This window comes from Podarcis raffonei, chromosome 3, assembly GCF_027172205.1.
Source record: "Podarcis raffonei isolate rPodRaf1 chromosome 3, rPodRaf1.pri, whole genome shotgun sequence".
NCBI lineage: Eukaryota > Metazoa > Chordata > Lepidosauria > Squamata > Lacertidae > Podarcis > Podarcis raffonei.
Window position 1 is genome coordinate 89,588,709 of NC_070604.1, and position 25,585 is coordinate 89,614,293.

The 25,585-nt window shown below is 42.8% G+C and overlaps 1 long non-coding RNA gene across 1 annotated transcript; it reads right to left on the minus strand.

Moving 5' to 3' along the window:
• Positions 1-2,622: 2,622 nt before the first annotated feature.
• Positions 2,623-8,142, minus strand: LOC128411641 (uncharacterized). The gene is made up of 3 exons (XR_008329860.1): positions 7,991-8,142; positions 4,491-4,654; positions 2,623-2,824 (listed from the first exon to the last, which is right to left on the minus strand). It is a non-coding gene; the product is annotated as an uncharacterized LOC128411641 (long non-coding RNA).
• Positions 8,143-25,585: the final 17,443 nt, after the last annotated feature.

The following is a 25,585-nucleotide window of genomic DNA, read 5'->3' on the forward strand; positions in this document are numbered from 1 at the left end:
AGATGGGCTGCTTCTCTCCCTCCCAGGACGCTCTCCGGAATCCCTCTGGAGCCCTCCCTCTCCCTCTGGCTCCGATGGCAGTTCCCTGACAATGGCTTTCCCCAGAGAATTCTGTCATTTGTTAAGGGAGCTGATGAGAGTTGTTAGGACACCCCTATCCCCACACCTCCAACATCTTGAGTCCCAAAACTCAAGAAAGAAACATTTTTGGTGGCAAGATCTCAGCATGAACTGCATGACATCATGGCACCCCAAATGGGAGCATGAAATGTCCCATTTTTTTTCCTGGGACACTTGTGGGCTTTGTTTTCCTGTTCCAGAGTTGGACTATCCGGACCGGTTTAACAATCATCAAAAACAAATGACAACACTAATGCTTAGCAGCACAATCCTATATGTGAGAACTGTGAGAACAGGATGCTGGACAAGATAGGCCATTGGTCTGATGCAGCAGGCTATTGTTGTGCTCATATGTTCAGAGGTAAGTCCCACTGAATGGAATTACTTGCAGGTGAATGGGGGTAGTACAACAGTCTGAGTTGGTTTACTGGAACTCTGACAACTGAGCAGCCTTGTGCGGGGGGGGGGGGGAGGAGTATTTGGAAGTCTTGCCTGTGCTCCATGGTTATTTTAATGCAACCTTATGTCTGTTATTACTCTGCTAGAGGCTTCTTATTTAAAACAATTTAATGAGCAGGAACCTTCACCACTTGAGCTAAAGGATGATGTCAGTGGCCTCCTCTATAATAGCTGGAAAGTCACAAAAGGACAACATTGGTGACTCATTCATATTCAGGTTCCACTGCAGAAAGGAAGCACCAAGGGCAACAAATGAGGATACTCCAGGTAATCCATGTGTGGTATATGCCCCATATTGATTGCCAATTAAAGTCAAACCTCTCATCCAGGACTGATGTTATTTATGATTACTGCATCTTAACCTGTATCATATTAGCCTCCAAAGGGATAAAAGGAGGACACTCTGTGGGCCAACAGGTTTAAAGAGTGCAGACAAACTAAACAAGGTAAATAAATAGGACTGCCTTCATTCTGCAAACAGCAAGATCACTTGACACTGCTTCAGCATCACTCAGAAGTGAAAGCGAAGACACTCTCTCTAGCTCTTTTCCTACACAAATGCTTCACAGCTCCTGTGAAAGCAGCTAGAAAGGTCCTTATCTGAAACCTGCCAGTTAGATATAGCACTGTGTCTTCAAAGCAGGTCAATTTGTATGGAGCTTCAACAAGCTCCAGATGTTAGAACAGACATTCTTTCAGCATGTTTACTTGAAAACAAAACAAGTCTTACTGCATCTCTGCTTCAAGTAAACATATTTCAGGGTGGAGTGACAGACAGTCTTGTAATCCTTCTCTGCCCCCCTCCCTGATTTGCACGGTTTTCTTTGACATTATAAAACCTTTCCTAATCCAAGGAAAAAATATTCTGATACCAAAATTTCTGCTGTGAGAGAACCTTCTGTATATGAGCCCTGGTTATCAAAAGACCTGGATGTGCTGTGTAACTTGGTCATTGTTCTCAATCAAGGAGTAAAATGGGGTCTTTATTTTGTTTTGTGATGTACATGAAGCTGATAGGGAAGCACTTAGAAGCAGTGCTTTTTTTCTAAACAAAAAACAAAAAGCATTTAAGGGTACTCTCATTTTCCTACTCATATTGAAATACTGCCCCTCAATGAGGCCAAACTTAGATTCACAAAATGTTTAGGGGTATGCATACCCCTGCGTACCCCCAGAAAAAAGCACTGCTTAAAAGTAACTCGAGTGTTTGCCTTTTGGGGACACAATTTGTGTAAGACCCATTGAAACGAATGTGGCTTGTGTAAGGGAACATCCTTTTAGAATGTGTCTTTTATCCTTGTGGCATGAGAATGTAACCAAGCCTGCCTGGCAGGCTATTTAGGTTGGGTGGATAATCCTGAAGCTTTCTCAGGTCAAAGGCTTAGAGTTAACTGGGACCCTGCTATAGAAAATCATTGACCATCTGCTTTGCTAAATGGCTTGGAAGATGAAGACTAAACATGTCACTTTCATGCTCGATAGCAGCCCATTTGCTCCTATTCATCTCCTGTTCAGCTTGGTATTTTTTCACTTCTTTCACAGGAGATCGGCACTTTTACTTTCTCTCCCTTTTTTTAATGTACGATTCATAACAAAATGAATGACCAAAACCCGCCATTGTGGAATTGCTGCTGGGACAAGGAGGTCCATTGATCTTGAATCATGCATGGGTCTTACATGTGATCTCTTTGGGCAATAATCCCCCCCCCCCAATATATGTAGTGTTAAAAAAAGATCTTAGCAAGAGATAGGTCAGTAAGAAACATATTAGGGATGTGTTAGGTCTGCTTTTCAGAGTGGACAGACTCAGTTCCCAAACTGCTTGTGGATCGGAATAGCAATTCCCAGTCAGATTGTGCACATCTCCATTTTTGCAATGGCTTTTCAGTGTACAAAAAGTGTACTTAAATCCCATACTTTACATAAAAGATGTATTAAAATATGTATCTCTCCACCCCACTCCAATGAATACACTGAAAAGGATTGAAAAATATGTATTTCATTTATACGTGTGCACAAAATACATACAATGGGATGGAACAAGACAGAATGACACACAATGCATGCATTCTCACAGCTATGTGGAAACGACTGTCAGACTGAAGGACCATTCATAGAAGAGTGTTAGTGGGCACCAGGAAGTTGCTCATTCTTTTCTTTTCCTACCAAGTCGTCCATTACCAAGGTCTCATTCCCCTTCCAACACCTTTCTGCAGTCAGATTTACTTTGAGATTGTGAACCCAGCTGGGGAGGGAAGCAAATAAGTAAATAAACAATTAGGTGGGACACAGAAGAAATGTAGATTTGCGAAGAATTAAAGCAAAACAAGGAAAGGAGCAGATCTGAACCACAGCCAGCTCCAATTAGAGCTGGTCGAGCTGTGCCTGCCAGGAGCCATTCTCTGTTAAAAGGCTGATGGGAGGCTGAGCCAAGGATGCTCAAATGGCTCAAGTGAGCCTACATTCTAAGACGGGGAGACTAAGGAGAACCGGTACCCGACAATGCAGTTATGACTCATGATTTTGCCAACTTGGTGTGTGCGTGCGTGTTTGTGTTGCTTCTGTTTATTTATCCTGATACAATTAAATATATGACAACAGGACACAACACACACACACAAAAGCAGCAACTCTCTTCCTTCTACAAGAGTAGTCTGGTTCTGATGGCATAGTCCTAATGCATATTTTTTTATTTAAAAAAAATACAGAGGAAAAACAGGAAAACCAAAGATGGATAAACTTGTATTGGAGGGCCATCTTTACTCCTGTGCCAGAGTGGGTAGAAAGAAGGGTCAGGAGAGGTGATACTGTCAGCATCGCCCTTGAGCCAGTACCACCGACTGGACTCATCCACTTCAGCCCGACTGGGCCAGGCGAGCTGGGTAGCACTTCCAGAGACCACCTTCTGCACAGGAACAGGTCAAAGTGCTGTGGACTCACAACTCAGAGTTGTGAGCACCAGATTCACTCCTGAAGACAGTCGTTGCACAGCAGAGTACAGCAGAGCATAAACCACTCAGAGAACAGCTCTGTAGAATAACTACTTTTATTCTATCTACAACTATCATACAAATTATATACAGAGCTAAATGGAGAAGCTGAACTGCACTGAGTGTCTGCAGCTGCTCTTAGCAGCAACCTTATCTATACAGAGATAACACTCACTCTCTCTAACACTCAGTCTCTCTCTTTGATGTGAGGCTGGAGCAGAATAAGTAGTGAGCAGAAACCGCCCCCCCTCCTCTCTGGAGAATCAGCAGAGAACATCAGCAGATTCTTGGAATGGGGGGGGGTGAAATCTCCTCAGATACATGGATTTTCTGTGGGATGTAATCCACTGGGAGCAGTCAAGTCAACATTACCTGTTTTGCTAGAGTGGTCATGCAGAAGATGTTGGTCCAGTCAGTTTAACTTCCTGTTACTTTGCAACCATCTTTCTGCTAAGTAAGAAGGGGAATGCACTCTGCTGTATAAAGAAACTTGCTAACGCGAGTTAGGAGGGATATTAATAATCAATATATCCTCTCCTGCCAGCCTCAACATTCCCACATTTTCCCCATGCACAGGTCACCACTCAGTAAACTGTGGGTAGGTGGACTAATGCGCATACATGCTTCTCCCTCTGCATACCCAATTTTCACCTCAAAAGCTGCTGCTGCAGATTTAGAAACAAGCTACACTGGCATATACAATAGGACAGAAGGCTGCATCACACACGCACACACAGAATTCCCCTGCTTAAGCTTATTCAGGGGCCCTATGTGTTCCTGTTATAGTACAGAGCTGTGATATTTATGTTCCTCACAAGCTCTCAGTGCTGTGAAATTGGACATGCAGGCTGCTCACTGAGATCCGGTGCCTGTTAACATTTCACTTTCTTTCTTGAGGCATTTTCCCTAATAGTATCTTACCTCCACGTCCACATGCTCACTTTCCCAGCATCTTTTCTTGTCAGGAAGACCTGGCAAGCTGCATTCTGCCTTTTCTTTTCTTTTTCCTGAGTACTCCCAAGTTCTTCTAATTAAGTTCAATTCAGGTTGTCTGATTTGAGGAGCCTTTATGTGGAATACTTAACCTGTGAATAATATGCAGAGAGGGAAGCAGTTCTCTGGAATGCTAATTGAACATCCACACAAAACTCTGCGGGTAATAAAACAGCCAATTGTATCAAAAAGCCTTAAAGTTATGTACAAGTGAGGAGCAAGATCTACAAAAACTGCCAGAGGAATTTTAAAATGGGAATCAATGGAAATGATTAGCTTTTTACTTTTGCACCATCTATAAAAAAAAATAGTCAGGAGTTCTGTGGTTGGATGTGGCCCTCCAGATCTTTCTATCAGGCCCTCAATACTGTCCCATTCCCTGGCCATCAACCTTCTCTCCTCTCTTGCCAGCCCTGCTCCACACTCTACCCGTGTGCTTTTGCCTGGCTGAAATGTGTCCTGCTGTGATCATGCCTTCTGGATGGAGAAAACCATGTGTGTATGTGTGTAAACCTCTGGCTTATGAATTGCCTACTGTGCAAAGGTAACGTTCACATTGATTGCTCCACCCACTTTTGCTACTGGCCCCACCCACTGCTTGCATGCAGTTCAGTGGCATATCATGGATTGCCAGGACCCAGGGCAAGGCAAATTTTGCTTTCCCTACGGTGAGTATTGTGCCCCCTAACCAGCACTTCCATGTGACCTCTGATGCTGCTGCTGGACAGAACTGTGGAGCAGTGGTGGGACATGCGTGTGCACCTCCTCGGACTGGGGCACCACTGCTATGAGTCTCGCCACCCCCCCACTCCCCGCTAGTGGGGGATGCTGCATGGCCAAGGGATGCAAAGGCCAGTCCTCTCCCAGCTCCTGCTCAGCATGCTGCTCAGGTGAGTCGGGTGGCAGGATGGGGAGTACCTCTGGTTGGGGCAGCAGCAGCAGAGGCGCACCCCTAAGAAATTTTGTGCCCGGGGCAATCGCTCCGGTAGCACTCCCATGTTATGCCATTGATGCAGTCTTCAGAGAGGAGGCAATGCTCAGGCTGAAATAGGTTCCTCACCTTTACCCTGAACCATTTGCCAGGCTGCAGCAAGTGGGAAAGGATGCTGAGAAGCCAGCCCAGAACAGTTCACCATAAAAATAAAATCTGACTGTCTAGTCAACTAACATAGGCCTACGCTTTATACAAAAATATGATCTCTATTTTCTGCCTGCATTTCATGAACAGCAGGACTGTGAGATCACTGCCAAGGCTTCTTCTTTCTCCATTCACACGTGCCAAAGAAACTTGAGATAATGTATCTCTTGGCTCCCTCCTACTGATTTTGCTCGTTGCTGTATCCATGAACATTTCAAAAAGGCATCTCATACTTTAAAAGGTCAGTCTCTCACATTTAGGTCCTTGAAAAGGTGCTAACTTCAAGAGGAACGGGATTTCTTAAGTGTAAATGTGATGTAGTGTTTCATTTTGTTATAATAACACCCTGGGTGCAATGTGTATATTTTCTGGCCTCTGCTTGAAGGGGGAAGAAAAGATTGCAGCACTCTTTTGCATAAGGGTTGATAGGGGGCTTATTTTTGCAGCAGAACAAAATGACAGTGATTCTAGATTCAGGTAGATAGCCGTGTTGGTCTGACGCAGTCGAAATAAATTAAAACAATTAAAAAATTGTCCAGTAGCACCTTAGAGACCAACTAAGTTTGTTCTGGGTATAAGCTTTCGTGTGCATCTGAAGTATCTGAAGAAGTGTGCATGCACATGAAAACTTATATGCAGAACAAACTTAGTTGGTTTCTAAGGTGCTACTTGACAATTTCTAAATTTTTTAAAAATGACAATGAGTTGTTGATCCTAATCTGCTTCTCAGAAGCACCTAAAATAGTCCTACAGACCGACAGACCGACAGACCGACAGACCGACAGACAGATAAATAATATAGATAGATAGATAGATAGATAGATAGATGATAGATAGATAGATAGATAGATAGATAGATAGATGATAGATAGATGATAGAGATCTTCTTTTGCCATCACTTGTAGCCGAGTAAGATTGTCTTCCGTGAACATTATCTTAACAGTGAGTCCATAAGTGACTGTGGAGGCCAGTTCTGGATCCACATGTCCTTCCACAGTGGGGACATTGGTTTCTGGGCGGGAGGTGATGACAGTTTTGATTTTCCAAGCATGCCTTCCTCTTAGCACATTTCTCCCTTTCATCCTGAGCATCTTCAAAGGCCATGACACCTTTGGTAAAAGCTGTTCTCCAACTGGAGCGCTCACAGGCAAGTGTTTCCTAATTGTCAGTGTTTATATTACATTTTTTTAGATTTGCATAGATAGATGATAGATAGATGATAGATAGATAGATAGATAGATAGATGATAGATAGATGATAGATGATAGATGATAGATGATAGATGATAGATAGATAGATAGATAGATAGATAGATAGATAGATAGATAGATAGATATAGATAGATAGTAGATGATAGATAGATAGATAGATAGATAGATGATAGATAGATAGATAGATATAGATAGATATAGATAGATGATAGATGATAGATGATAGACGATAGACGATAGACGATAGATAGATGATAGATGACAGATGATGATGATGATGATGATGATGATGATAGATAGATAGATAGATAGATGATAGATAGATAGATGATAGATAGATAGATATAGATAGATATAGATAGATGATAGATGATAGATGATAGATGATAGACGATAGACGATAGATAGATGATAGATGATAGATGATGATGATGATGATGATGATGATAGATAGATAGATAGATAGATGATAGATAGATAGATAGATGATAGATAGATAGATAGATAGATAGATAGATAGATGATAGATAGATAGATAGATGATAGATAGATAGATGATAGATAGATGATAGATATAGATAGATGATAGTTTTGAGGAACATAGGAGAGAAGAATATAGCATTGTCTACAATGATTGGCAGTGACTCTCCAGGGTTTCAGGCAGGGGATATTCACAGTCCTACCTGAAGATGCTAGTGATTGAACCTGGGACCTTTTGCATGCTGAGTAGATGACCTACCACTGCAGCATCACCTTCTCCCATATGGACTGCCCAGGTCACTACAGTCTCTAAATGGGACCCTCCTGACTGTGCCAAAACTTACAGAAGTTCATCTGGTGGGGTGGAGAATGACCTCCTTTGTGATGCCTACTGTGTGGGATGCTCTCCCCGTTGGTATCAAGCAGGAACCCATAGCCGTCAATAAGGCTTTCACTCACACCTTTAGTCTCTGGGTGTTGGTGTTGACTTTTATTGACTATTGGATTGCTGTTGTTGTTAATAATGTGAGCCACTGTGCTGTTGTATTTGTCAATGAAAAGAGGCATAGAAATATTTTAAACAGATGAATAAAACACACCTGCCTAGTGCTACTTCTCCCAGTTTGTGAGGAATGGGGTGCTTCTGCTGTGCCCAGATGGGGGTGAGAAATGGTAGCACTGGCAAGTGCCTGCAAACCACTTGGCATATCAGCCAACAAACCCTGGTGTCTCCAGAAAAGGACTCCCTTTTGGAATCCCTGGAGGGCTGTTGCGGGCACTGATTTAGGCGCCCCAGCTGTCTAACTGGCCCAACTGTATAAGGTAACTGTATAAAACAACTGAACAATTTGTTTTCCTATTTTATCATGAGCATGGAGTTCTTATATTGCTATACATTATTGTTTAATTCATTACTGTTTATGTTATTTTCCCATCTGTATTTTCAGCTGCGCTATTCAATTAAACTTAAGCACTTAGCATAGTCTTTTTCATTAGTTATTTGACGTAAATATTGTTTCACATGTTTACAAATTCACAATTTTTTACCCTTGTTCATCTTTCTGATAGGCACTTAGTTTAGCTAATGTAATAAGGTCCTTCGTTAATATAATCAAATCCTTAATCTTAGTCAACCAGACTTTTCTTTAGGTGTTAGATTAGATTTCCAAAACTCTGCAAATGTAATTCTTACAGCTGTTAATAAGTATACAGTAGGTTCAAGAGCATTTACAGGTTTTAATGTTTCACAGAGTTTAGCAAACACAATTTCAGATCTGGTTTTAATTTAAATATCTCATTTACAACATTTATACTCATTTGCCAGTATTTTGGGGGTGGGGGTGGGCTCTGCTGCATAACCATCACAGATGATGAAAATTCAAAGAAGTTAAAATGTTGTAGGGATGGGGATGGGGAGTCTGCAGTGCCAGAAGTTGTCACACTACAAACTCCCATCAGTCCTGGTGAGCATGGTCAATGCTTAAGGATGATGGGAGTTGTAGTTCAGAAACATATGGAGGGCCACAGGTTCTCTAACCCTGCTATAGATCAACTGCACTCTTGAATTTTTATTGCAAAATACTATCAGCAGTTACTAAAGTGTCTAAAATAATAAGTAATGTTTTTTTAAAAAAAGATCAGTCAGGATTTCTGCTTGAGTGTACAGCATCTAACTTTTGAAAGTCACCAAATATGTCAAGATGTCTGTTTATCAAAGCACTCAGGAATGAAAATCTATTGTGCTTTCCTTAAAATAAAAAACCATATACATTTACCAAAGAGCTCCTTCTGTTCTACAAATATACTCCTTCGGGTGGTATAGGAAGGTCACTAAAGGGTCAAGCACTCCAAAAGCAAGCCTTATGGACTCAAGCATGGTGACATGAAATGAGAGAGATAATAGCAGACCAACTGCTGTGGTGGGGTAACCCCTTTTCTTCTCTACACAATGTGTTTTCTTTGGGAATTGCTTGTTGAGTTGTGTTGAATGGAGGAATTATCTGACATCTTTAGTGGAACTTTTGGCAGACCAAGGTTCAAAGGGGAGCTTGGCTCATTTTAAAATCTCAGCCAAGATGACAGGTTTGCGATTATTTTTGAAACCTCGCTGAAATCCATAAGGTTGCAACCTAAATATGACTTTTGCTGATTACGAGACAGCTATCCAATTTCCTTCCAACCAAGGCTAAACTTTACAGGCTAGAAGAGGGCACTTAGCTTTTGGTATGCAGCTGCTGACTGAGTCAGCCCAAGATATTTGGCTGCCTAAGGTGGAACAGCAAATTGCCTGCAGCAGGAAAGTCTATAGTGCCTCTCCTTTTGAGTATAAATCCATACACAGAGTATGATTTGGTAAGAGGGATGGATGAATCCGACAATTTTACTTTCTCTGTTTCTCATTTTTCCCATCTTAAGTTTTTTATTTATTTATTTATTTATTAAATTCAGATTTCCACATTTTCACACCAGTAAAAAAAACCAACAACCCACATGAGAGTTCATCAGCCTTTTCCCTTCAAACCTCTCCTAATATACACATTTTTGCAGGGCAATTTTTCCTAATATTTTTGGGCTGTTCCCTTCAATAATATATTTACCCAAGTAAAGTGTTGTTGTACACCTTACTTGACTGGGAAACAAAATTTCAAATTCCAAAAGGCTAAACTAAAAGGTCCTAAATGTGCAAACTTTCCTCATAGGGGAGTCAATTTATCCCCATGATCATTTTGGTTGTCCATCTCTGGACTTTTTCCAACTCTACAATACCTTTTTGAGATGAAGTGACCAGAACTGTCCACAATCATCATCTTCTTTGGCGATCACTCGTAGCCAAGTAAGGTTGTCTTCCATAAACATGTGGTCGCCCTATAGAGTTATCTAATGGCATTATGGTATTGGCAGTTTTATTTTCGTAACAATGGAAACTTTCCTTTTTGCAGTAGCAAAAGTAGAGATGCAACAGCCAGTCACATCTCTCTTCAAAATGCTTTGCTTTATTCACCAAGGTCGGATCTAGACACATCAAATAAGCGATTCAGCTAAATGAATTGAAAACTTCATACAGGGAAATCCCATTGGCGAAAAACAGGACTTCACAGCACCATCTGGTGTCACAGAGTTATAACACATATGAAGCGCTTTATCTTTATGAATGTAGCTGAGTCCCAAGACTCTGAGTATTATTTCTACTGCTTCTTCCCAAACTCTTCTGATGCTAAGAGTAAACAATGGGTAGACTTTAGAAGTGAAACCCCTTTCCAAGGCAACAGAAGTGCAGCCTGGTCTCATGTTTCACTAGTTAAAATGCAACATGTTCAACAGACATTCTTGGATGCTGCTTTCTAAAATTGTATTTTATCACTGCCATTTTTAATAGGATTGATGGAATGTTAAGCTGCTTTTAGGATTATTTTAACTCTGTTGTTTATCATGTTTGTATCGTTTGTTGTATGTGTTTACTTCTTTGGTGTTAGTATATGTTGTCATTGTTTCAACAGATAAGCAGGAGATAAGTGCCTGGAATAAACAAACAAACACATGCCCTTGATTGGCATAATTAGCAAGCAAATTGCATAAATATTCCAATTAGGCTGGGCAGCCTCAGGGCGCTGAGATACAGTGGTACCTCGGGTTAAGAACTTAATTCGTTCTGGAGGGCCGTTCTTAACCTGAAACTGTTCTTAACCTGATGTACCACTTTAGCTAATGGGGCCTCCTGCTGCCGCCATGCCACCACCGCCCAATTTCTGTTCTTATCCTGAAGCAAAGTTCTTAACCTTAGGTACTATTTCTGGGTTAGCAGAGTCTGTAACCTGAAGCATCTGTAACCTGAAGTGTCTGTAATCCGAGGTACCACTGTATGCCAACTATATCGATGGGGGCATCCTGTGGCACTTGAGAACCTGAACCCAAAGCAGGTTAAAATGAAGAAAGGGACATCAAAGTATCTCCAGCTTCAAGGTCTCCCAGGCAGGTTAGATGTAAGCCTTGAAACAAGAAACAGAGCATGATGACACACTGTGCCAAGGCAGCTGACTCCGTCAGATTCCCCTAACTTTAGAAGCAGTTGAGAGTCCTTAGATGGGACTATTGGCCCAAAAGCAACTTGTGGTATTATTCTTAGTATATAAAGCCCTAAATGGCTGGGACCAGGTTCCCCTTATACACTGTCATGTCCCTTATACATTGACCACATCTCTATGAGCATCTGGAGAAGGCCTCCTGACTATTATCTCATACTAATTTAGTTTCTCTGCAAACCAAGGCTTTTATTACATATCTTCATTATACACGTTTAGGCGCCAAGTGAAAATGTTCCAGGCCTTTGACTGATTCACATCTTAAATGTGATTCACATCTTTAAAAAGATTCACATCTTTCAAATGCGTTTGTGGGAGGGGGTGGCAGAGGGAGGTTTATTGGTTTGTGGTTTTTGTTCTTCTATTAACTGTGCATTTTGTGTTTTTATATTTTTAATGTTGTGAACCACCCTGCGATCTTTGGATGAAGGGCAGTATATGCATTTAATTAATAAATAAATAAATTTAGTGCGAGTACTCTGGAAAGCTATTCCAATGGAAGTCGGACGAGTACCTATAAGGCTGGTATTTCATCACCTATTAGGAAAAAAGGTATGCTTTGCCAAGCATTTTTAGAGATTTAATTTGCTAGTGGTGCAGTAATAAAACTGCTACCACATTTGCAAAGTTAAGCAGGGTCTAGTATGGTTTCAGATTGGATGAGGGAACTGGTATTGAGATTCCTGCATTGCAAGGGGTTGGACTAGATGGCAGTGAGGGTCCCTTCCAACTCTTCTATGATTCTGCATTGGTCATTTATTCTGTATTCTATGACTATATTTTTATGATGTTTTAATGGTTTTATTATACACCACCACAATTTTTTTAACGAATTGGCAGTTTATAAATGCTCTTCATAAATAAATAAATGGCTGAGGTGAGACTTGAACAAAAGACTTCACAACTCACTACTCATACAATTAGGCACTACATTATATTGGCTCTTAGAATAATAAAATTAAAAGGACATAAGTTGTTTGTTTTTAAGAAGTAAATAAAGATGTGCCTCTTTCCAAATTGGTTATTATAACAAAATGTAATTATGGAACTGGAAGGATTGAAAAAATGATTAAAAGAGGGAATGTTTAATTAATTCTCATTAATTACTCGATGTTTGCACAGTACTCTTTTTTTAAAAAATAGCCTAAGCTCTTCATTAGAAAGCGCCAGCATAAATGATGAGCAAGCATGAAGGTGCAATATAAAAACCTAAGTGATTTAGAAGAGAGACTTGTTTCATTATTTTTTCTCTTGACAGGGAATAATGTATCGGAAAGATGCTGATGGGTGAGTTGGAGCAACACTCTGAATGGTATGTGGGTGATAGGGATCAGGCAATAAAAAAACCTAGATGCTGGATTTTTTAAAAAAAATTAAGATACTTTCACAAGATGTGTGTGTGCATGTGTGTGCATGCTCGCATTTACTATCTCGGCAACCCAGTCTCCCACCTCTATCCTCCTAGCAGGGCATATGTCTATAAAGAAGACATGAGGTGAATCTCTCACCTCTCCAGCAATCTTATCCATACCTTCAGGTTGCATAAACTGCAAGGTACCCAAGGGAAATTATTCACACACACACACACACACACACATTCTCCACAAAAGCAATCAAAATATTGGACAATAACAATATATAACAAAAAGTATAGCATACAAAAACCAATCCAACAATTAACAATTCATTTTAAAAGCATAAAAATTAAATGAGCATAAAGTTCATCATTAAGGAAATCAGCCCTAGTGCTCATTAGAAGCTGAGGTCCTGAAGCTGAGGCTCCAATACTTTGGCCACCTTATGAGAAGAGAAGATGTTGGGAAAGATTGAGGGCACAAGGAGAAGGGGACGACAGAGGATGAGATGGTTGGACAGTGTTCTTGAAGCTACTAACATGAGTTTGACCAAACTGCGGGAGGCAGTAGAAGATAGGAGTGCCTGGTCCATTGGGTCACGAAGAGTCGAACATGACTAAACGACTAAACAACAACAAAAAGTTCATCATTAGAGAAAATGAAAAAAAAATGTGATAAGTTGACATTCAAATGTAGCCCCAAAGCTGATGACATTGGTATCCCCCCTTTATGCCAGAAAGTCCCCACAGAACAAGATCTTTTCCCCCTCACAGTCCTTCTGGAAGCAGATCCCCTGTAAGGCTGTCAAACAGAGTTCTACTTATTACTGGAACTAATTCTGTAATAACTATGGCACACAAGTTGGAGCAAATACAATTATAATCATATAATGTCTTCTAAATTGGCCACACAGGTTGCCCAAAGAATCTAGTGTCCTGCATTGTTTCTCAGCAGCAGAAAGTTCCAGGTTCAATCCCTGGTGTCTCCAGGTAGGCCTTTCTCAGACCACTGCCTGAAACCCACTGTCAGTCAGTGTAAATAATACCGAGCTAGAAGGACCAATGGTTCGACACAGTATTAGGCAGCTTCCTAGGTTCCTGTTGAATGTATTGTAGCATGTCTCTCTCACCACTCTGAAAAGCCCCACAGAATGACATTCTACAGATGTGGTGGTTGTGGAGAAGGAAGTTTCTTTGCTGTCACCACTGCTGCAGTGTAGGCTCCAACATTTTCCATCTTTGGTCTTCTAGCTGGAGAAGGAGAAGATAGGAAATGAGTAGAACAGGTTGTTTGGGTGGAATCATGTCAATAGCCTGACTCATCTCTCCATTACAAAGACCAGCCATGACACTGACAGCTGGAACACCAAGGGACATCAGGAAGCTATCCAGATCCTTCACAGGTAGATCCTTCTAATAGGTCCTCCACCCCTGTGGAGACTCAAGGCTGTCACTAATAAACCTCGCCAATAGTGATCTGCTCATAACAAGGGAACAGGCTCCCACATATTCCCTCTGTCCAGAGCAGAAAACCATGTGTTGGGTCAGATATGTGCATCTATAATCTGGTTGGCTTCAATAGCCATAGGGAAAATAGCCAGAGGAGGCCACATCAAAATCACTTACCATCTTCATGCAACAATTTGTTGCAAAACCTTAAACCTAACAACACTCTTATGAACCAGAGAGGGTTCTGGCACCTGGCATTGTGAAATCTGATCATCTTTGTTACACTACTTAGGTTTTATAGCATGTACAATGACTGATTTAAAAAAATTAAAGCCCTCCACATAAAAGCACTCTGTGCTCCGAATGTTTTTTTGGATTATAAGCTATTACCTGCATTAACCTGGGCTCTCACATGGAACTCTTTGCACCCAGGGAAGGAAACCTGTGGAGATACCTGCCTTCACACTTAGGAATTGGGATCTGTGCAGCTTCAGAATAAACGATGGGTGTTCCTTTGGGTGCAAAACACATGCCGCTCTCATCACATCTGAAGTCTGCATGAGTTGGTATGTGCCCACTGTGACAGGCAAGCCTGAGAACAATTTTTAGTTTTCAGAATCACATCCAAAACATAAACAACTGCTGCATCACTCAGTGACAAATGCCTGGGCCAGATTTCCTCACTTCCATTTCCTCTTTCCAGTAGGGTGTGCACAGATGCCCCCCACAACCCACCCCCAATGTGGCAGGGATCATGCTAAGGAGGGCTGCACCAGGGCTCTGTTCCAGGGAAGCAGGTATCAAGCTAACCTGCCTTGATCTGGTCCTGAATACATTCAGAGGCAAATGTTTAGTTTGCTTTTTTAAACCCCAGATATTGCATCACCTTCCCTCACTCCCTACCGAGACTGAAGGGTGCCTTCCCAACCTGCCGTGATCCACCACTCTACTCAACAATTGTTGAGCAGAGAGAGGGACTGGGTATCAGGCAAGCAAGAGGGTTTTTCTGCTCTGCCTGTGACTCCTTCCTCAGGGGCAAAAGTTGGCTTTCGTTCACCTAGGTGAAAGACTCAGTTTGAAACACACCCCTTGCACATTTGCACACACACACACGCACGCGCACGCACACACACACACACACATACACCCATTTGACAAGGTGGAATTGAGGCATTGGTGTTGCAAGGAGAAGAATAGGGCGAGAAAAACCTCTGCAGGGCCACCAGCTTGTAGCCACCGGCTTGTGCATTTCATTGAGGGTGGGGTGGTTAGGAGCATCCCACACTGTCCATACAGGACACGGCCAGTGGCATGGTCCCACTCTCCCATTTTCAATGTTTTTTGTGGTCTTAGCTGCTTATACATTTGCATTGACTTTATACACAGATAGTGATGTATGGAAGTGAGAGCTGGACCATAAAGAAGGCTGATCGCCGAAGAATTGATGCTTTTGAATTATGGTGCTGGAGGAGACTCTTGAGAGTCCCATGAAGTGCAAGAAGATCAAACCGATCCATTCTTAAGGAAATCAGCCCTGAGTGCTCACTGGAGGGACAGATCGTGAAGCTGAGACTCCAATACTTTGGCCACCTCATGAGAAGTGAAGACTCCCTGGAAAAGACCCTCATGTTGGGAAAGATGGAGGGCACAAGGAGAAGGGGACAACAGAGGACGAGATGGTTGGACAGTGTTCTCAAAGCTACCAACATGAGTTTGACCAAACTGCGGGAGGCAGTGGAAGACAGGAGTGCCTGGCGTGCTCTGGTCCATGGGGTCACGAAGAGTCGGACACAACTAAACAACAACAACAACAACATATACACGGATGTGTGTCCCCCTGATAGAAGCTCTGCCTGCAAACCATCTCCTACCATTTATCAAAATAAATATTGAGCCAAGTGGCTTTCCCAGTCTTTCTTCTGGAAGAGCTTCTGCTGGAGCCAGCCTGCGACATCTCCTTCAGTGACACAGTTTCTTCCCTTCGTAACGTTTTTGGGCGTTTGTCTTTGAGTATAATTTGTGTAATGTTTCCATTAACAAACTCTAATTAAAACGTCTAATGAAAACCAGTCATTCACGTCTTCTTTTTTTAAAGTGAGAACTGTGATTGAATTCCTGTGCTAAATGAACATTATGTCTTTTCATAGGGCTCCTTAATTGCCCTGCCTTTTATTATTTTTACAGATATATTAAACAAATTAAATTGAATGCGTAATTGTATTTAGCACGAGGAGTGAAAAGCTGTTTCAAAATATCCATTCTAATATAAAAGTGTTTTAATTAGAGATAAACTCATGATTTACTCCTTTGTTGAACTCCCATAAAGAATGGGAACAACCCAATCAAAATGCGTCACTATGTAAATTCCTTTGAAAGCAATGGAATTCTACTTGTTGTGACTAACTTTAGTCCTTGCTTTATAGCTTGTGCTGGAAAGGGAGGGCGTGCAAACCAATCCAGTTCTTTCTTTCTTTCTTTCTTTCTTTCTTTCTTTCTTTCTCAGCACTGCCACCAAGTGGATATATTGACCTTCTGGCTGTAACCAATGAACTGACCTTTAATCTCTGAAATTTACTTGCTGACCCAGTCAACTCTCTGCCCTGGTTAGTATAGTAAAGCAGTTAGGTGTAGGGTAAGTAACAAGATCTCAAAGTTAAACCAAAACAAATCTAGCTACTCTTTATTCGTTTATTTTAAGGAAACTATTTAAAACATTTTTTCATGGGTGGGGGGACTTGTTTCAAAGCAGTTTGAACAGCTAATCACAAGAGCAAATGAGAATAATATAGGAAGATGCATCTGGCTAAACTTAGCCTAGACTGTTTCCCATTTCAAGCCAAATTTCTGTAAAGCCTTTTCCAGTCTCCTGGTGTTCAGTTTCTGCAGTTCCTGGAGTCTGGATCTACTGCAGCCCTCTCCCCTAGCTTTTTTCTTTAAGCTCTTTTTCCTCCAACAGTGTTCTGACTAAAACCTCATCTGACTTACCGTATTGTTTGTCCCATAGGACGCACCTAGTTTTTTGGGGGGAAATAAAGGGGGGGAAATTCCTTTATTCCCCCCCCAAAAAAAGCAGGTCGGGGAAACTGAACCAGGTCGAGGAACAGCGGGATGGCGGCGCTGCGCCTCCCTGCTGTCCCCCGAGCTTGTGGGGCTGGCCGATGTCTGTTGGGTGCGAGGGGCGCTCTGCTTCAGGGCGCCCCGCCCGCCGGGCGGTAGGCTGCTATCCGCAGCGTGGGGAGCCCTGCGGGGAACTCCTGCAGGGCTCCCCACGCTGCGGATGTATGCCCGGTGCCAGGGGCACTCTGCTTCAGGGTGCCCTGCCCGCCAGGCGGCAGGCTGCTATCTGCAGCGTGGGGAGCCCTGTGGGGAATTCCTGCAGGGCTCCCCACGCTGCGGATGTCTGCACGGCGCGAGGGGCGCTCTGCTTCAGGGTGCCCCATCCGCCGGGTGGCAGGCTGCTATCCGCAGCGTGGGGAACCCTGCGGGGAATTCCTGCAGGGCTCGCCACGCTGCGGATGTCTGCATGGCACGAGGGGCGCTCTGCTTCAGGGTGCCCTGTCCGCTGGGTGGCAGGCTGCTATCCGCAGCGTGGGGAGCCCTGTGGGGAACACCCGCAGGGCTGCCTAGGCTACGGATGTGTTCCTGAAGCCTGGAGAGCGAGAGGGGTCGGTGCGCACCGACCCCTCTCGCTCTCCAAGCTTCAGCGAAAGCCTGCATTCGCCCCATAGGACGCACCCAGATTTCCCCTTCATTTTTGGAGGGGAAAAAGTGTGTCCTATAGGGCGAAAAATACGGTATACATTTAAGGCAGTATCATACTGCCTTAAACAGTCATGGCTTCCCCCAAAGAATTCTGGGTGCTGTGGGTTATTAAAGGTTGTGTGAGTTATAAAGGAGCAGCTATTTCCATCACAAAGCGACAATTTTCAGAGTTGACCAGGAAGGACTGCAAACCACTCTGACAATAGTAGTTCTAGTGGTCTCATAACTACTCCTAGCACCAAAACAAACCACAGTTCCCATGATTATTTGGAGGGAAGCCAATTCCCCCCTCCCCAGCATCATTATTCGACATCTTAAAAGTTCAGTATTGTTCAGTATCTTCCAAATGATATGCAATAGCAGTTGACACTGAAAGCACCTGATGTATAGCAGCCAATGATGGACGATGACGTCATTTGCACACCAAACAATACAGTGGTACCTTGGGTTACAAACACCTCAGGTTAAAAACACTTTGCATTACAGACTCCACTAGCCTGGAAGCAGTACCTCCGGTTAAAAACTTTACCTCAGGATGAGAACAGAAATCAGGCGGTGGCAGTGCGGCGGCAGTGGGAGGCCCCATTAGCTAAAGTGGTACCTCAGGTTAAGAATGGTTTCATGTTAAGAATGGACCACCGGAACGAATTAAGTTCATAACCAGAGGTACCACTGTAGTATAAAGTATGATACAGATGTGAGTATGCTGTGCGCTGGTGCATGTTGCTGAAATCACAGATGATTCACCCCTCCCTCTCTCGTGCCACAGTACCAGGAATCAAGTCATGCCCTGGCTTAGCATTACATCCAGACATGGAGACAGGTTTTAGATGGTGATCTCAGGATCCAGGCAGGTTTGTATGCAAGACTGCAGAATCTTAGGGCTGGATAGAAAATTCACCAACAAGAACTGCTCACCTTCCTTGCTTAACCATTTTTAAGAGCTAAAAGTCATTACCACCAATAGGGAAGACACCAAGTCAATTAGTGGCCCCCCTGAGAGATGGGGGTGACAATTTTCTTGCCCTTACCTACGCTATTGCGGAATAGTGTTTGTTCTCTCTATAATAAGATCTATGAGCATAAACACATGTGGCAAAACAGAGGTGGAGCTGTTTAGTTTGGAGAAAAATCAGTGGCATGTGAAATGACTTTCTATTCACTTAATCTTAGGCAAATGAGCTTGTCATCTGGCTGTTTCTCTAACCTGTCCCAGCATTTTGCACTACCAGGAAAATATTCCTCCAGCATAGGTACCAAGTTAATGAAAGGAAGAGGGGGGAGTGGAGCCTATTATTTCCCTTCTTCCTTTCTTTTTTTTAAAAAGTACAATCTGAGCTCTTGCAACAGAATGCAATGCAAACTGCCGTCACGACCCCCCCCCCCCCATGATGATGGAACTTGCAATTTGTTGACACTTAGTGTCAAGGACTTGTCAATTTGAGGACCTGCCCTGGAGTCATGTGACCTGTGCAGCTCCTTAGACTTTTAGTTTCAGCTCTAGCAGAAGGTCTTGGAGGCTTCTTTGAATAAAGCTCTTTCTGTTAAACTATTCCTCATTCTTGGTGCCTGTCCTTGGACTCAAAAACGTTACAATATAAACACTTGCCTCGGTCCAGTATATCTGAAGGAGTGACTCCACCCCCCATCGTTCTACCCGGACACCGAGGTCCAGCTCCAAGGGCCTTCTGGCGGTTCCCTCACTGCGAGAAGCCAAGTTACAGGGAACCAAGAAGAGGGCCTTCTCGGTAGTGGCGCCCGCCCTGTAGAATGCCCTCCCACCAGATGTCAAAGAGAACAACAACTACCAGACTTTTAGAAGACATCTGAAGGCAGGCCTGTTTAGGGAAGCTTTTAATGTTTGATGCATTTAATATTTTTTTGGAAGCCGCCCAAAGTGGCTGGGGAAGCCCAGCCAGATGGGCGGGGTATAAATAATAAATTATTATTATTATTATTATTATTATTATTATTATTATTATTATTATTACAGTGGTACCTCGGGTCGCGTTTTGCAGCTTCCACGCATGCGCATGACATCATTTTGAGCGTCTGCGCATGCGCGAGCGGTGAAACCCGGAAGTAATATGCTCCGTTACTTCTGGGTTGCCGTGGAGCGCAACCCGAAAGCGCTCAACCTGAAGCACATTCAACCCGAGGTATGACTGTATTACCAAGTAATAAGCAATGCAGTTTATATGGAGAACAGCAGGGCTTGGGAACCACCACATTCTCCTCTTGGCAATTTTCCAGGGACCACATTCGAGTGGTGGGCAGGGCCGGAGAGAAACATGGCAAAGCTGGAAATGTAAATTTTGCTTTATACTGTAAGCTAGTTCCTGCACACACAAACACACACACACACACACATACAGCCCTCAGGCCAGGCAAGAAAGAAGCATTATCAGAGTTCAAGAACCCATTTCAACCAGGCAAAAACTATTGGGATGGGAAGCATTGTCAGTGAGGGGTGTAGCTTGGGGAGAGTTCCGAGGGCCAGAGTTGGAAGACTGTAAGGTGGTATTTGGGCCCTGGATGAGGTTAACTCTTCCTCTCCCTGTCACAGTCAAGACAAAAAGCACCACTCTTGCAGCTACTTGCATTTCAAAGGAAGCCTCCATTGCTTCCAGTGGGAGCTTACCTTGAAATGCAAATAGCAACTTCAGAGGGGATTCTTGCCAGCATCACAGCGGGGAAGGAAAGAGATGAACTCCCCATTCCCCTTGGGTTCCAAGGCTGCTCAGTCTTCACCACAGATGCTTTTTATGTAATTAAAACATGCACAGTAATTGCATTCACATTAAGGCCATCTGAAGCCCTGAATAGAGGAGTACTCCTGATAAGGGCCAAGGATACATTGCAATGTTTTGCTGTGAGTCTCTGTTTGGGTAAGCTGTAGATCTGACCAAGAAACATTAAGGCAGAACATAGGACTGGGTACTCCTCAGCTGCAAAAAGCATGGTATTTTATGTTCCAGCTTTGAGGATGGCCTCTCTTAGTTCAGATATTATTATTATTATTATTATTATTATTATATAACCCGCCCTACAAATAAAAATAAGAACTGCTATTTACATAGAAAAAACAACAATTAAAAAACAATTAAATGTTGATAGAATTAAAACTATACACATATATCAAATCTATTGTTTAAAACTGTGGAGCTGGAAAAGACAAAGCGCTCTGCAAGATGAACTATTGGCTCTGGGTTTAATAGCCATCAACATTGCTGGGCTACAAGGCTCTATCTGAACTATGCATTTTAAGCTATGTTATACCACTTCAAAAGGGACGCGGGTGGCGCTGTGGGTAAAAGCCTCAGCGCCTAGGGCTTGCTGATCGAAAGGTCGGTGGTTCGAATCCCCGCGGCGGGGTGCGCTCCCGTTGCTCGGTCCCAGCGCCTGCCAACCTAGCAGTTTGAAAGCACCCCCAGGTGCAAGTAGATAAATAGGGACCGCTTACTGGCGGGAAGGTAAACGGCGTTTCCGTGTGCTGCGCTGGCTCGCCAGATGCAGCTTTGTCACGCTGGCCACGTGACCCGGAAGTGTCTCCGGACAGCGCTGGCCCCTGGCCTCTTAAGTGAGATGGGCGCATAACCCCAGAGTCTGTCAAGACTGGCCCATACGGGCAGGGGTACCTTTACCTTTACCTTTATACCACTTCAAATAGTCATTGCTTCCCCCAATGGGCTCTGGGAGCTGTAATTTGTTGAAGGTGTTGGGAGTTGTTTGGAGAGCCCTATTCACCCTACACAGCTGCAGTTCCCAGAATTCCCTGGGAAGGAGGGATTGGTTGTTAAACCACTTCAAGAACTGGCTTCTTAGAAACACAAACTTGATAGCTGTGTATGAGCAAGAGCTCAAGAAGAAATTGACCATTGTAGAAATTGACCATTGTAGTATTTCTATGAGGGATGGGAGGAGTAAACCCAGGAAACAGCTACTGTTGAAAAGCAACGTGGATTTGTACACATCATTTCGTGGTTTAAAAAAATAAATCTTACCCTCTTACTGAAAAAGAATTACAGTAGATCTCAACAGTGCCCAAGGTTCAGGGCGTTGTTGTTTTTTAGTCTATTGAATGTCATTTCTGACCTCCAACTGAGTGCATAATTTGGCCTACTTAAAGCTTAGCACGAGAGAGAGAAATAAATAGCATTGTGAATATATTCTTCACCAGCTTGCTGTGTCCCTTTATGAGAAATTAAATCTTAAAACTTCTTTATTGTGGAATTAAAAAAAAAAAAAATCAATCCCATGCGGCATGTTTGTGCCTAACAGAGTTTTCCGGCCAAATCCAATTTTGTCTTGCTGGTGCTGGGTGGGTGGTAGGGAGGGAGGGTGTTAGGTTAAGTGAGTTTCCCTGACATAAATTGGAAAGAAGGAGCATTTTGTTTCCATCAGTTAATGTGGAACGAGACATCCGTGCACCGCCTGATGTTTTCTAATCCTGCCTGAAGTCTTGACAGAAGGTGCACAGTGCTCAGTACAGAAAGCTCGGCTTCCCCAAGGAAAGGAAAGAGGTAAATGAAAGGCAGTGTGAACAGATGAGGCGCTCGCTTGGGAGGTAAAAGGAAGGAACTGTCAAGGCCACCTACTCATCCATTAGTTTATAGAAGTTGCAGAATACAGGATATTTCTGGAAGGAGGCAGTAATGCTTCTGAACGCCAGTTGCTGGAAACTACAGGAGAGGAGAGGGTTCTTGTGCTCCAATCCTGCTTGAGGTTTTCACACAGGCCTCTGGGCCTCTGTGAGAACAGGATGCTGGAGTAGCCAGGCCACTGCCCTGGTCCAGCAGGCTCTTCTTTTGTCTCTGCTTTTGTGAGGCTCCCCCCACCCCATTATCTCGGCCCAAAGAAACAAGTGAAGTTCACTTTTCTATTCAGGATATTGTTAATACAGGAAATCATGGTGCCTGTTTAGAGTTGTTGTGGGGAACCCTCCAGGTGTTGCTGTATTAAGCTGACTAAAGGTGGCATAATATAAATTCAGATAGATCACATGAAGACAGAACATTCAGGAGAAAACTCAATAGGTTTGGTCACCTACACTAGTGGCCAAAATTGTAGAAACATTTTGGGTGGGGGGGAATGTATTTCCGAGGTTTGATGGCTCATAACACCTGATTGGCTCTCTAAACACTCATGCTCATTGGCTACATTCAGATGTAGGAAAGCTACTGCATATCAACCTAAACAAGCTGTGCTTCCTTTTTCTGGTTATTTAAGCTATAACTTTTGATAGAATACAGTTAATTGAGCAAACCTTGTTGCATTACATTCTTCATTAAATCATCTTTCCATTGATATATAATTTTATGGTATTACTCCAAAAGAAAGTGGTGTTATAACCCATCAGACTTCAGAAATACACTTTTTCTGAAAGTTTTCCACAATTTTGGCCACTAGTGTAGAGGAAGGATGGGGAACCTCAGTCTTCTTCTGGACATTGTTGGTGTCCTCTTCAAACTCGGATCTCAAACTGTCACCATGACTGGAAGGTTTAAAGGTTTTTTTTCAAATACTGCATCCCAGGCTAGGCCTACAGAAGACAAGTTAATAAGACATAACAGAGATCTACAGTACATGGATAGGTGTGAGCAAAGACATTGTTCCAGTGATTGACATGCAGTGATTGACATGCATTCTGCATTTGCAGTGAGAGATATGCATTCTGCATTCACAAAAGGCACAGCTATTTGATGCGGTTGCTTCAGGACTAAGCAAGCAAACAGACACTCCTCTGTAGATACTGGGCATTCAGGGTCTGTTCACACTGGCACTCTTTTGCTTACATCCTTGTAGATGGAGGTAGAGTCAATGGATTTATCACCATATGCCTCCCCATAAGGGAATGGCTCCTTGCTGACAGGGGAAGGAGCCTGACTCACCTCAATGGGCAGTGACTTTGCATTTGGGGTATCTGGTTACATGGAGGCCATCAGAATATTCTCCTGGCAACCTGCTTCTTCCTTCCCCAGGATGCAGATCTGCACCTCCCAAGTCACTAGGATCCCTTGCAAGATTGGACTCTTCCTGGTGTCTAGAATCCTCACCCCACAGTTAGAGTGTAGCTGGTTTAAAATGAAACCTATATGTGCTGTTTTGTGCCCCACTGAGAAATGGTAGGATGAAAAAAATATCTAACAGGTAAAATAAAAATTTAGAAAAGCTTTGCAGATTGTGTGTGTGTGTGTGTGTTACACTGACAAATTACCGTATTTTTTCGTGTATAGTGGTACCTCTGGTTATGAACTTAATTCATTCCAGAGGTCTGTTCTTAACCTGAAATTGTTCTTAACCTGAGGTACCACTTTAGCTAATGGGGTCTCCTGCTGCTGCCACACCGCCAGTACACAATTTCTGTTCTCATCCTGAGGTACTACTTCTGAGTTAGCAGAGTCTGTTACCTGAAGTCTTTGTAACCCAAGGTGTTTATAACCCAAGGTACCACTGTATAAGACAATATTTTTTCCTTAGAAATAATAGACAAAAATTGTGGGTCATCTTATACACAGATAGCAGATGGGGTACAGGCGATTGGTGGAAGAGCAGATTATGAAATAAAATATAATCAGTCAGTAAGAGTGTATTGAGGGGACAGGTAGGAATAAATACTGGTGCTATTCATGGAAAGAAGCCCCAAATATGATTTTCACCAGTTTCCCCACTTATAGTAGACACAGCCAATATATTCTGCTATAGAGGCAGTATTCCTCTAGGAGTGCCTTGCATGTTCTGAATGGATAGGCATGATATAAATCCCACAAATAAATAATAAACAATCCATGCACAGTGATGCCATTGGGGTCGTAAAGTTTTCCTGATAGCATCTTATTGCTGGTGCAAGTTCTCTTTGCTTCCCACCACTTGCTCTCTGGAGCGACATTACATCCTAGCAAATCATCGCCATGTTGCAGGGAAAATGGTCCCCGTGTTGCTTTTGAGCTTTCTGCTCTTGTTGTCCTTTGCCTTTTATGTTTCAACATTTGTTTGGATTAACTTTGTTATTGGCAGCTGAGATGCAACTCAAAACCATTTCCTCTTTCCATGAGCAATAAGCAACTCTGCATTTTCTGCACAAATGGCTATTATTTAGGGGATGGGGGAAATGGAAAGGAAAGGAAAGGAGGGAGAAGCCTGTGCGCTGAACTCTCTGATTCTCATTTTTCAGTTCTCCACATTTCCACATCAGTTTGATTTTAAAAAAAGAAATCCTCATGAGGATTCATCAACATTGTGTGAATTTCTCCCAATATACGCATTTCATGCAATTTTGTGGTGTTAGAGAGTTGGACTTTGACCTTGGAGACCAGGATTTAAATCCCCTCACAGCCATGAAGTTCACTGTTGTGATTGTCAGTTGCTTCAATCTGTTTTCAATGCTGTATTTTTACATTGTTGTAACCCACCTAGGGACCTTAGGGTGAAGAAATTATTGTTAATAAATTATTGGCAAAATCAAATTTTCTTCCTTTTATTTTCTTCCTTTTCTTGTTTTGCTGTTACATTTCAAAACAATTTGGGGGGGTCAGCAGAGTATGAAACCT